Source organism: Heterodontus francisci, chromosome 35 (genome assembly GCF_036365525.1).
Source record: "Heterodontus francisci isolate sHetFra1 chromosome 35, sHetFra1.hap1, whole genome shotgun sequence".
Taxonomy (NCBI): domain Eukaryota; kingdom Metazoa; phylum Chordata; class Chondrichthyes; order Heterodontiformes; family Heterodontidae; genus Heterodontus; species Heterodontus francisci.
The window spans coordinates 27,246,633-27,258,449 of NC_090405.1; the positions used below are offsets into that span (position 1 = coordinate 27,246,633).

The following is an 11,817-nucleotide window of genomic DNA, read 5'->3' on the forward strand; positions in this document are numbered from 1 at the left end:
ATGTACTGGCATTGGAGGAGTTCAAAAGAGATTCACTCAGCTGATTCTTGGGATGAAGGGGTTGACTTATCAAGAACGGCTAAACAGGTTATTCATTCGTGTTTAGAAGAATGAGGGGTGATCTTTTTGAAACTTACAAGATTCTGAGGGGGCTTAACAGGGTGAAGAAGGGTCTCTGACCTGAAACATTAACTCTGCTTCTCTCTTCACAGATGCTGCCAGACCTGCTGAGTATTTCCAGCATTTCTTGTTTTTATTAACAGGGTAGATGTTGAGAAAATGTTTCCACTAGTGGGGGAATCTCAAACTAGGCGACATAGTTACAGAATAAGGGGACACTCATTTAAACTGAGATGCAAAGGAATTTCTTCTCTCAGAGGATAGTGAATGTCTGGAATTCTCTACCCCAGACAGTATTGGAGGCTAAATCACTGAAAGTATTTAAAGAGGATGTAAATAGATTTTTGAAATATTGTAGAGTTGAGGGCTATGAAGAGCTGGCATGAAAGAGGAGTTGAGGTCTGGGGCAGATCAGCCATGATCTTACTGAATGGCGAGGCAGGCTTGAGGGGCCGAATGGCCTACTCCTGCTCCTATTTCTTCTGTTCTTATGTTATGTTATATCTAATGTATATGTCAGGATGCACTAATGGGAATTAATACTGAAACTTATAAACTCATAATGTGTGTAAATATTGGGATGATATTTAACTTGAATCTCAGAGTACATTATTGTGGTTAATTCTGTAAGTTTGAAAAGGGAACTCTGTGCCATAATGAAAACAAGAAATGCTGGAAATACTCAGCAGGTCAGGCAACATCTGTCCAGAGAGAAGCAAAGTTAACGTTTCAGGTCAGTGACCTTTCAGATGCTGCCAGACCTTTTGAAAGTCCATGTACACCACATCAACAGCATTGCCCTCATCAACCCTCTCTGTTACCTCATCAAAAAACTACAGCAGGACAGTTAAACATGATTTTCCGTTAAGAAATCCATGCTGGCTTTCTTGAATTAACCCACATTTGTCCATGGGACTATTAATTTTGTCCCAAATTATTCTTTCGAGAAGTTTTCCCACCTCCAAAATTGAACTGACTGGGGAGTGAAATGAGGTGAGTTGCTCTAACAGAGAGCCAGCACGGGTTCGACAGGCCGAATGGCCTCCTTCTGTGCTGCAGCCATTCTATGATTGCATGATGCTCGCAACAACTGTTGGTGGAGAGGCAGTGATGCAGGAATGGGTTGACAGAAAGGGGAAAGTCTGGGCTGATGTGTGTTCGGGTTTGTGAATAAAGGTGATTTGGAAGCTGTGTTCCAAATTGAAGTGTTTACTGGAAGGAAGAAGTTGATGTAAATAAAGAGTAAAACGTGTTAAGATGAAGCGTGGTGTGATTGTGGATAGCAGTAAATATAATGTTGGTGAATTATTTGTGTTAATAAACTTCCACTGCGCCCTCTGCTGCAGGCTGCTGTTTATATCCAGCTGTGTATTAGTGCTGTGTGTTAGCGAGATAAATGTTTGTTTCAACGCTGTTTATAAAGCAATAGCATTGCACTCAAACAGTCCCAGACATAGCAACACACGTACAAAAGCAAAATACTGCGGATGCTGGAAATCTGAAACATAAACAGAAAATGCTTGAAATAGTCAGCAGGTCTGGCAGCATCTGTGGAGAGAGAACAAAGTTAATGTGAACTAACGAAACAGACATGAACTGTTAACTGTTTCTCTCTGCACAGATGCTGCCAGACCTACTGAGCATTTCCAGCATTTTCTGTTTTTATTACAGCAACACAGGTGTTGGGAGGCTCAGCCTGGCTACACAATGTTACAAGGACGCTGAGTAACACCATCGACAACGGGACAGAGAGAAAAACACATAGAAAACGAAGAATAGACTGTGAGGAAGCAAAAGTGAGGGACAGAGAGAGAGACAACGAGACTGAGATGGAGAAACAAGGCATTTGTATGATTGTATTCTCCCTGTTGTCTAAAGGTATTTCGTGGTGTGTAAATATGTTTTCTGTTGTGTAAAGATGTACCCTGTTGTTGTGTAAAGGTTTTCCCTGTTATTGTTTTATTTTCTGTTACTGACCGTCTCCTCACTGTGACCATTTGTCCTGGTTTTATTGTGGCCAACATCACCATCTGGTGGTGGAAAGGAGGCTCTGCAGGAAGGGGTTGACAAAGTGGGAGAGACTCGGCTGGTCCGTGTTTGCAGCTTGTGTTCGTGTGAGCAAAAGTGATTTGTTACTGATTGATGTGTTCACGAGAAGGAAGAAGCTGATTACAATCGAGTGCCTTCGGAAGCATCTTGTTATTATGGGTAAATACTTGATGTTTTGAAAGTGAACTGTTCGTGTTATTTCCCCAATGTTTTTATAAAAATAGGATTGCAGTCGGATTTCTCAAGAATCCCGGACTCAGCAACACACGTGCTGACGGACTCACCCTCACTGCGCAATGACACAAGGACACGGAGTAACAGCACTGACAATGAGGCAGGCAGAGAAAGACACACAGAAAACCAGGAAGATATTATCAGGACTCAGAAATGAACAGACAGAGAAAGGTACTGAGCAAACCAGCAAGAGACAGCGAGAGACTGATGAACACCACTTGGAGGGAGCACTGAGGGTGGCAAGGGCACAGAATGTAGTCTGGCTGGGGGATTTCAATGTCCATCACCATGAGTGGCTCGGTAGCACCGCTACTGACCATGCTGGCCAAGTCCCAATGGACACAGCTGCTCGATTGGGTCTGCAGTAGGTGGTGAGGGAACTAACAAGAGGGAAATACATACTTGACCTCATCCTCACCAATCTGCCTGCCGCAGATGCATCAGTCCATGACAGTATTGGTAGGAGTGACCACTGCACAGTCCTTGTGGAGATGATGTCCCGTCTTCACATTGAGGATACCCTCTTTCGTGTTGTGTGCCACTACCACTGTGCTAAATGGGATAGATTTTGAACAGAACTAGCAATGTATAACTGGGCATCCATGAGGTGCTGTGGACCATTAGCAGCAGCAGAATTGCAGTCAACCATATTCTATAACCTCATGGCCCGGCATATTCCCCCACTCTAACATTACCAACAAGCTGGGGATCAACCCTAATTCAATGAAGAGTGCAGGAGGGCATGCCAGGAGCAGCACCAGGCATACCTTGAAATGAGGCGTCAGCCTGATGAAGCTACAGCCCAGGACTACTTTCATGCCAAACAGCAGAAGCAGCATGTAATAGACAGGGCTAAGTGATCCCACAACCAACGGATCAGATCTACACCCTGACACATCCAATGATGAATGGTGGTGGACAATTAAACAACCAACAGGAGGAGGTGGCTCCACAAATATCCCCAACCTCAATGATGGGGGAGCCCAGCACATCAGTGCAAAAGACAAGGATGGAGAATTTGCGACAATCTTCAACCAGAAGTGCCGGGTTGATGATCCATCTCGGCCTCCTTCTCAAGTCCCCAGCATCACAGATGCCAGTCTTCAGCTAATTCGATTCACTCAACGTGATATCAAGAAACGACTGAAGGCTCTGGATACAGCAAAGGCTACGGGCCCTGACAATATTCCAGCAATAGTACTGAAGACCTGTGCTCCAGAACTTGCCGCGCCCCTAGCCAAGCTGTTCCAGTACAGGTACAATACTGGCATCTACCCGGCAATGTGGAAAATTGCCCAGGTATGTCCTGTACACAAAAAGCAGGACAATTCCAACCCAGCCAATTACTGCCTCATCAGTCTACTCTCAATCATCAGTATAGTGATGGAAGATGTCATCGACGGGGCACTTGCTTTGCAATAACCTGATCAGTGACGCTCAGTTGGGTTCCGCCAGGGCCATTCAGCTCCTGACCTCATTACAGCCTTGGTTCGAACAAGGACAAAAGAGCTGAACTCAAGAGGTGAGGTGAGAGTGTCTGCCCTTGACATCAAGGTAGCAGTTGACTGAGTATGGCATCAAGGAGCCAGAGCAAAACTGGAGTCAATGGGAATCAAGAGGAAAACTCTCCACTGGTTGGAATCGTACCGAGCACAAAGGAAAATGGTTGTGATTGTTGGAGGTCAATCATCTCAGCTCCAGGACATTACTGCTGGAGTTCCTCAGGGTAGTATCCTCGGCCCAACCTTCTTCACTCCTTCATCAGTGACCTTCCTTCAATCATAAGGTCAGAAGTGGGGATGTTCACTGATGATTGCAAAATTTAGCACCATTCGCGACTCCTCAGATACTGAAGAGGTCCATGTAGAAATGCAGCAAGACCTGGACAATATCCAGGCTTGGGCTGATAAGTGGCAAGTAACATTTGCGCCACACAAGTGCCAGGCAATGACCATCTCGAACAAGAGAGAATCTAACGATCTCCCATTGACATTCAACGGCATTACGATCGCTGAATCCCCCACTATCAACTTCCTGGGGGTTCCCATTGACCAGAAACTGAACTGGAGTAGCCTTATAAATAGTGTGACTACATGAGCTGGTCAGAGGGTAGGAAGCATGCGGTGAGTAACTCACCTCCTGACTCCCCAAGCCTGTCCACCATTTACAAGGCACAAGTCTGGAGTGTGATGGAATGCTATCCACTTGCCTGGATGGGTGCAGCTCCAACAACATTCAAGAAGCTCGACACCATCCAGGACAAAGCAACATGCTTGATTGGCACCCCGTCCACAACATTCACTCCCTCCACCACTGACGTACAGTGGCAGCAGTGTGTACCATCTACAAGATGCACTGCAACAATGCACCAAGGCTACTCAGGCAGCACCTTCCAAACCTGCATCCTCTGCTGCCTAGAAGGACAAGGGCAGCAGATGCATGGGAACACCACCACCTGAAAGTTCTCCTCCAAGCTACACATCATCCTGGCTTGGAACTATATCGCCATTCCTTCACTGTCGCTGGGTAAAAATCCTGGAACTCCCTTCCTAATAGCACTGTGGGTGTACCTACCCCACATGGACTGCAGTGGTTCAAGAAGGAAGCTCACCACCACCTTCTCATGGGCAATTAGGGATGGACTATAAATGCTGGCCTGGCTGGCGACGTCCACATCCCATGAAACAAATAATTAAATACAATAACAGCTCATCTCAATTCCTAGTATTTCTAAATCCCACCAGTCCAACATAAGCTGAACAATTATTGCATGTTGTGATTGACGGTCTGGTCTGTAAACTGCACTGTATCACAGATTGCTGACATTTGCTAACTGGAAGTGAGAACTGCAAAATCGGGACAGTAGTTCACACAGTCTGTCAGTGTGAAAGAATCAGGCAATGTGAGGTAATAGAATTTGTCTGTAAATGTTACACTCATATTGCTTTATATTTTTATATTGAAAATAAAAGTAATCATTTCGTGAAAATAGTGACATGTTGTCCAAACTTTGGTAGCCAGTTGTTTTCGTCTTGCACTCAGCAGGGCAATCCGCAAGAATACCAATTTAAGGGAAAACAACAACTTTCTTCTGTATGAGAAGAGAGTGCTGATTGGTTGGCAAGTGAACTCTGATTGGTAGAGGCATTGCCATTCAGAATGCACCAGTTTATGGTAACTGACAGATAACTGCCCAGCTTTGTTTGTAATTTAAACCAGGCAGCTTGACTCTGATTGGTCAAGGCATTGCCCTGTGGAATGAGCCAGTGAATGGCTGTCACTTATTTTGTTCAGCTGAAACTGGCACAACATGTGTGCATGTTCTTTCTGTCTGCAAAGAACAGGGCCCTGTGTATTAATACATGTAGTTTACAGTACACACCAATGCACCACACTGCGAGCCCTACTGACAGTCTTAAATCGGTTGTCAACGTAATTCTTAGCACACTGAGAATTATTTAGCAAATGTTGTCCGATTGTGGAATCACATCTCATGTTGGATACTGTGTTTTGAGTTTTGCAAGCACGGGTTGGTTGGGTAGGGCCCATTGCGAACAGCGGAAGGGACATGTTATTTGATACAATCCGCCAGTTTTGGGATGTACGGTCTAGAAACCTAGCATCACACTGGTATTAAAATTCATATACCACGTTACTTATTTGTGTGATAGGCAGGACGTCTCTTTTGCTTGACAGCAGCATCCTGTTAGTGGTGAACACCACACTTGTTGCTCCTGCATAGTAACAGCAGGAAACAGCTCGCTTCACCTGTTACTCAAATACTGGGGATATATTACCCTTCCAGGGTAATTTGAGGGAGACTGGTCACTTTTCAGGGCTCAAAACGACGGCCTTCAGCCCGTTTATAAGTTTGTGTGATATACAGTGAGAAATGATCTGATCAGTGTAGCCATTGTAATGCAGGATGTCTTTGATTCGCCCTATTTCAGCATCAAGCTTGCATGGTGAGCAAATGGCTCAGCCCTATTTATGAGGTTGTCGATAAGACCAATCTTATAGCGCGTGGAACTGTAAGAATCCCAACGCGTGTATTGACCAGTGAAGGTAGGTTTGCGGTAGACCGTTGTAGAAAACCACTTAGCAGATTTCTCAACTAGTACATCAAGGAAAGGGAACTCATTTGACTGCTCCATTCCAAAGGTGAATTTGAGTGTAGGATGGAGCCCATGAAGACGTGCAAGGAAATTATTTCATGCAGCTGCGGATTCAAATATAGCAAACGTATCATCTACATATTGGAAATAGTCAAGAGGTAGGCGGTTAGGTGTCATTCCCTTAAAAACAGGCTTGTCATGGAATCCAACAAAGATGTTTGTGAGAGCTGGGCCTAGAGGGGATCCCATGGCAACACCAGCGATACATGGTGTCAATAAAACTGAACTCAACTGTGCAAGTTGCCGAGTTCATAAGTTCAATGAATACGGATTCACACAATGGTGACGGGTCTAGATCACCATGATATAGCACTGCAGTGCAAATATCTATGGCTTCCTGAAGTGGTACATTGGTGAATAGGCTAGCAATGTCAAATGAACACATGGACACGGCATTGCTATCGATATGCAAGTCCTGTATGGTCTTCACAAATGTGAAGGAATCCTTCACCGTGTATGTGGAGAACTTGCTCAAAAACTGGTTGTAACAATTTGCCCAACCATTTGGCAAATTCATTTCAGGATACTATTTACATTACTTCAAATAAAGAAAACACAACGACACAAAGAATTGAGCACAACGCTGAAAGTTTCACAGCAAATCGACAAATGGGAAATGGATGAAATACAGAAAGAAAAAGTCTAAAATACTGAAAACACTCAGCCAGTCCGGAAACAACTGTGGAGAAGAGAAGCTCGGGTTAGTGGTCCAGTTCTGTGACCCTTCTATAGACCTGAAACATTGCTCCTACCTTCCTCTCTCCACAGATACTGCTGGAACTGCTGAGTGTTTCCAGAATCTTCTGTTATTATTCAGGTTTCCAGTGTGTGCAGTATTTCTCTTTTTGAAAATTAAATATTCCCTGAGAGAATGGAACTTTACATAAAAAATAGGAGTAGGCCATTCGGCCCATCGAAATAGCTCTGCCATTCAATAAGATCACAGCTGATCTCCTACATCAACTCCATCTTACCACATGAGCACAGATCCCTTGATTCCCTTCGTATCCAAAAACCTATCGATCTCTCTCTTGGATATACCCAATGATTGAGCATCCACATCTCTAGAGTCACAGAGAGATACAGCACTGAAAAAGGCCCTTCGGCCCACCGAGTCTGTGCCGACCAACAACCACCCATTTATACTAATCCTCCATTCATCCCATATTCCCTACCACATTCCCACCATTCTCCTACGACCTATCTCCACTAGGGGCAATTTACAATGGTCAATTTACCTATCAACCTGCAAGTCTTTGGCTGTGGGAGGAAACTGGAGCACCCGGCGGAAACCCACGCGGTCACAGAGAAAACTTGCAAACTCCGCACAGGCAATACCCTGGACGGAACCGAGGTCACTGGAGCTGTGAGGCTGCGGTGCTAACCACTGCGCGTAGAGAATTCCAAAGATTCACAATACTTTGAGTGAAAAAAAATTCTCCTCTTCTCAGTCCTAAATGATGGAGCCATTTATACTGAGACTGTGATTCCTAGTTCTAGATTCCCCAGCCAGAGGAAACATCCTCCCAGCATTTACCCTGTTAAATCCCTTAAGATTTTTAGGTGCCAGTAAGATTACCTCTCACTCTTCTAAATTCTGAGGAATATCGGCCTCGTCTACTCAATCTCTTCTCATAGGACAATCCCCTCATCCCAGGAAGCAATCGAGTGACACTTTGATACACTTCCTTTAAGGCAAGTATATCCTTCCTTAGATAAGGGGAACCAAAACTGTACACAGTGCTCCAGGTGTGATCTCACCAAGGCTCTGCCTAATTGTAGTCAAACTTCTTTCTTCTTATAAAAACTCTTCACAATGTTGAACACAACTATTAACTGCCCCATTAACATCTCTGCTCTAAGAAGAAGGACCCCAGCTTCACACACCCCAGACCCCTATTCTTTCCACATTAGCTGAATTCCTGCATCTCTGATACATTCTAGTAAATCTCCTCTGCACCCTCTCTAAGGCCTTGCCATTCCTGCTAAAGTGTGGAGCATGGAATTAGACACAATGCTCTAGCTGAGGCCAATAACCAGTGAGATTTAGAAAGGTTCAGCCTCAATTCCTTGTCTGTGTCCCGTACTCCCATTTCTGGTTTCTGACTCAATGTCGGCTCTGAGCTGTTGAAACTGCCTGAAGAAACATTTCCACCCAACAAAGCGCTCGGAATGTGAGAAGGGACAAAGTGAGTGACCAAGTACATCAACTCCAAGTAAAACTCCACCGTGTAGTGAAAACACTCGAAACACAACGGCTCTTTTAAGAGCCACCCACAATCTCTCTGAAAAAGCTGCACCAACATCTCTCTAGAATTGGTTTATTTCATTGGTTTTAATGCTCAGTAACTCTCTGGAACTTTCTCACTGTCTTTGTGTTTTCTGTTTCAATCTGGTATGGAGATTCTGGGAAGATGAGTTTCACTGCCTGGGAGGATCTTTGTGGTTTTCCTGCAGAAACACAAAACAAAGTCTCTTTTCAGAGTCACCCACCGCCTCATAGGGACAGCAGTGACATGGGAACGGGAGCTGGGGTGTGTTTTATGCCGGAAATATCAGTTAATGATTTATGTTGTGCTCTCGTTATAGTCCAATCTCTGAATTGAGCCTTTCCACCGCACCAGGGTTATGGGGAGAGTTTTCATCGTTTCTTTTCTAAACGTACAGACGATGTTATAAAGTTGCTGATTTACCCAGATGGTGGATTCTCCCCTCACAGTGAAAAGTAACATCACACCTTCACATCTGCCCATTGTTTTATAATTGAATAATTAGTCAAATGGAATTATTTGTGATGTTATTTCCCCCGAGACGGTGTTTCCTGCAGTGAAACTGATCAGTTTCAGCTCAGTCATTCAGGGACCTGGAATTCCTGCAGTTTGAGCCCGCTGTAACCCCAGCCCACTTCTGATTGGTCACCCTCTTCTCATAAAGTCAGTGACAGAACATGAGGAGGCCATTCGCCCCATCAAGTCCATGTCGGGTTTCCAATCTGTTCAGTCCCCGACTTGATCCCCAAAGCCCTGCATAATCCCTTTGGGTCAAAATGACTGTGGCAGGACTCGAACCTGCAATCTTCTAATAACATCATCGAATATACCGAAGTCAGACGCCTTATCCATTAGGCCACACGGCCATTAACTCACAGGAATGATTCAATCAGAGAACCTCGAAGCACAAAATACAAAAAATCATTGGTTGAACCTGTCAACCTGGCAGAATATTTGAATTTGTGAAAGCCGCCAATTTCACTTTGGAAAAGAAGTGATCGACTGGAAAAGTACATAAAAATCTATTTTCCCGTAGCGGTTTAAATAAACTTTTAAAACACAATTTTGCTTTTACCGACTCAAATTGCTGGCGCTATTTTATGAACAGCTTTATTTTGCCAATTTTTGTCAACTTCTCATCCGTAACTGACAGTAAAAGACTCCGTTCAGCAATCTTTCACACGACAAATAACTCAAACTCGGTGTGGAAGTAATAAATTACAGACTATTGGTAATTCCCCTTCACACAGGCTTCAAGGGGACAGTGAGAAGCCACTGAAATAGTTGCTTCATCCTTTTAAAAGGTTCCCATTCTGTCCTGTTACTGACATGTTGGAATCAGATTTGTATTTAACAAGTTATTTCTGTGAAAACAAAATCCTCAACAGACCAGCTGGGAATCTGGGAATCACTGAAGTAAAATAAAAGGCTTTTGATTGAGAAGACGGGACCTTCTCACCAGCAGCCGGGTTACATTCCCCTCACATCCTTACACAGTGAGCTGCTCTTTCCCTCGAGAAATAGACAGCAGCAGTTGGAAGTTCAGTAAAAGGATCGGTTCATTGAGACAAGTTTCTGACTGACAGGTGGTGCTGAATATTAATACAAGAAGGTCCTGGAATGGGAAACAAGTGTCCAGAGTGGGGTCTGAAATCAGGACAGGGAAATGGCCAGCACTGACACAGATCATTTCATTATTACATTGATATCTGACTGTCAAAAAGGAGAAGCGAGTTAAACACATGATGGTGAAAGGAATGGAAGATGACGCTGGTTGTTCTAGATGAAGAGGGATAGACAGAGGTGTGGGTAGAGCAGACTTCAGACAGTAATCAGCCCTTTCAGATACTGTGGGTGGATCTGAAAAGAGCCTTTGGGATAGGGAAAAAAGCTCTTTGTTTAAAAACCCTCAAATAGCTACCTTGTAATTGGTCAGGTTACTAATGTTTTAGTTAGTGTAATTTATGAATAATTACTAATTAGAAAGTGCTGTTTGGACAGAGTGTAAAGCTGTGAGTTGATGTGTGAGGGACTTCACTGACTAGGGGAAGGAGGTGCTCTTTGGTCTCTCTTTTCTCTTCTGCCTTTTCAGCCTCCATGGTACAGGGGAAGAAGCTGATCGGTGAGTAACTGGTAAATTATTCTACTTATTACACTTATTACACGAGCAATAATGAGTTTGTAAAGCTAAGTAATGGCAGGGCAGCTCGAAAAGTAAAAGTTCGAAATTGGGGGAAGGCAAATTTTATAAAACTGAGAGGTGATTTGGTGGATGTGGACTGGATACAACTACTTGAAGGAAACCCAAAGATGTTTTATCAGTCCATTAAGAGCGAGAGGATAACTAAGGAATGGGTATGGCCTATCAGAGATGTACAAGGGAACTTCTGTGTGGATCCAGAAGATGTGGGCGGGGTTCTTAATGAGTTTTTTGTCTCTGCCTTCACAAAGGAGAGGGATGATGCAGACATTGTAGTAAAAGAAGAGGAGTGTGAAATATTAGATACGGTAAGCATAATGAGAGTGGAAGTACTAGAGAGTCTGACATCCTTGAAAGTGAATAAATCACCAGGGCCAGATGGTTTGCATCTGAGGTTGTTAAAGGAAGCCAAGGAGTAAATAGTGGAAGCGCTGAGGATCATCTTCAAATCCTCACTGGATATGGGGGAGGTGCCGGAGGATTGGAGGTCTGCGAACGTTGTACTATTATTTTAAAAGGATGTGGTAAGTCTGACCTCAGTGGTGGGTAAATTATTCGAATCAATTCTGAGGGACAGGATAAACTACCACTTGGAAAGACATGGATTAATCAGGGATAGTCAGCATGGATTTTTTAAGGGAAGGTCATGTCTCACTAACTTGATCGAGTTTTTTGAGGAAGTAACAAGGAGCATTGATGAGGATAGTGCGGTGGATGTGGTTTACATGGATTTTAGTAAGGCATTTGATAAGGTCCCACATGGCAGTCT

The 11,817-nt window shown here is 44.0% G+C and overlaps 1 non-coding gene across 1 annotated transcript; it reads right to left on the bottom strand.

The window, feature by feature from the left end:
• Positions 1–9,625: 9,625 nt before the first annotated feature.
• trnar-ucg (transfer RNA arginine (anticodon UCG)) lies at positions 9,626–9,714 on the bottom strand. Its single transcript is given in 2 exon segments — positions 9,626–9,661; positions 9,678–9,714. It is a non-coding gene; the product is annotated as a tRNA-Arg (tRNA).
• Between the last annotated feature and the right edge of the window lie 2,103 nt (positions 9,715–11,817).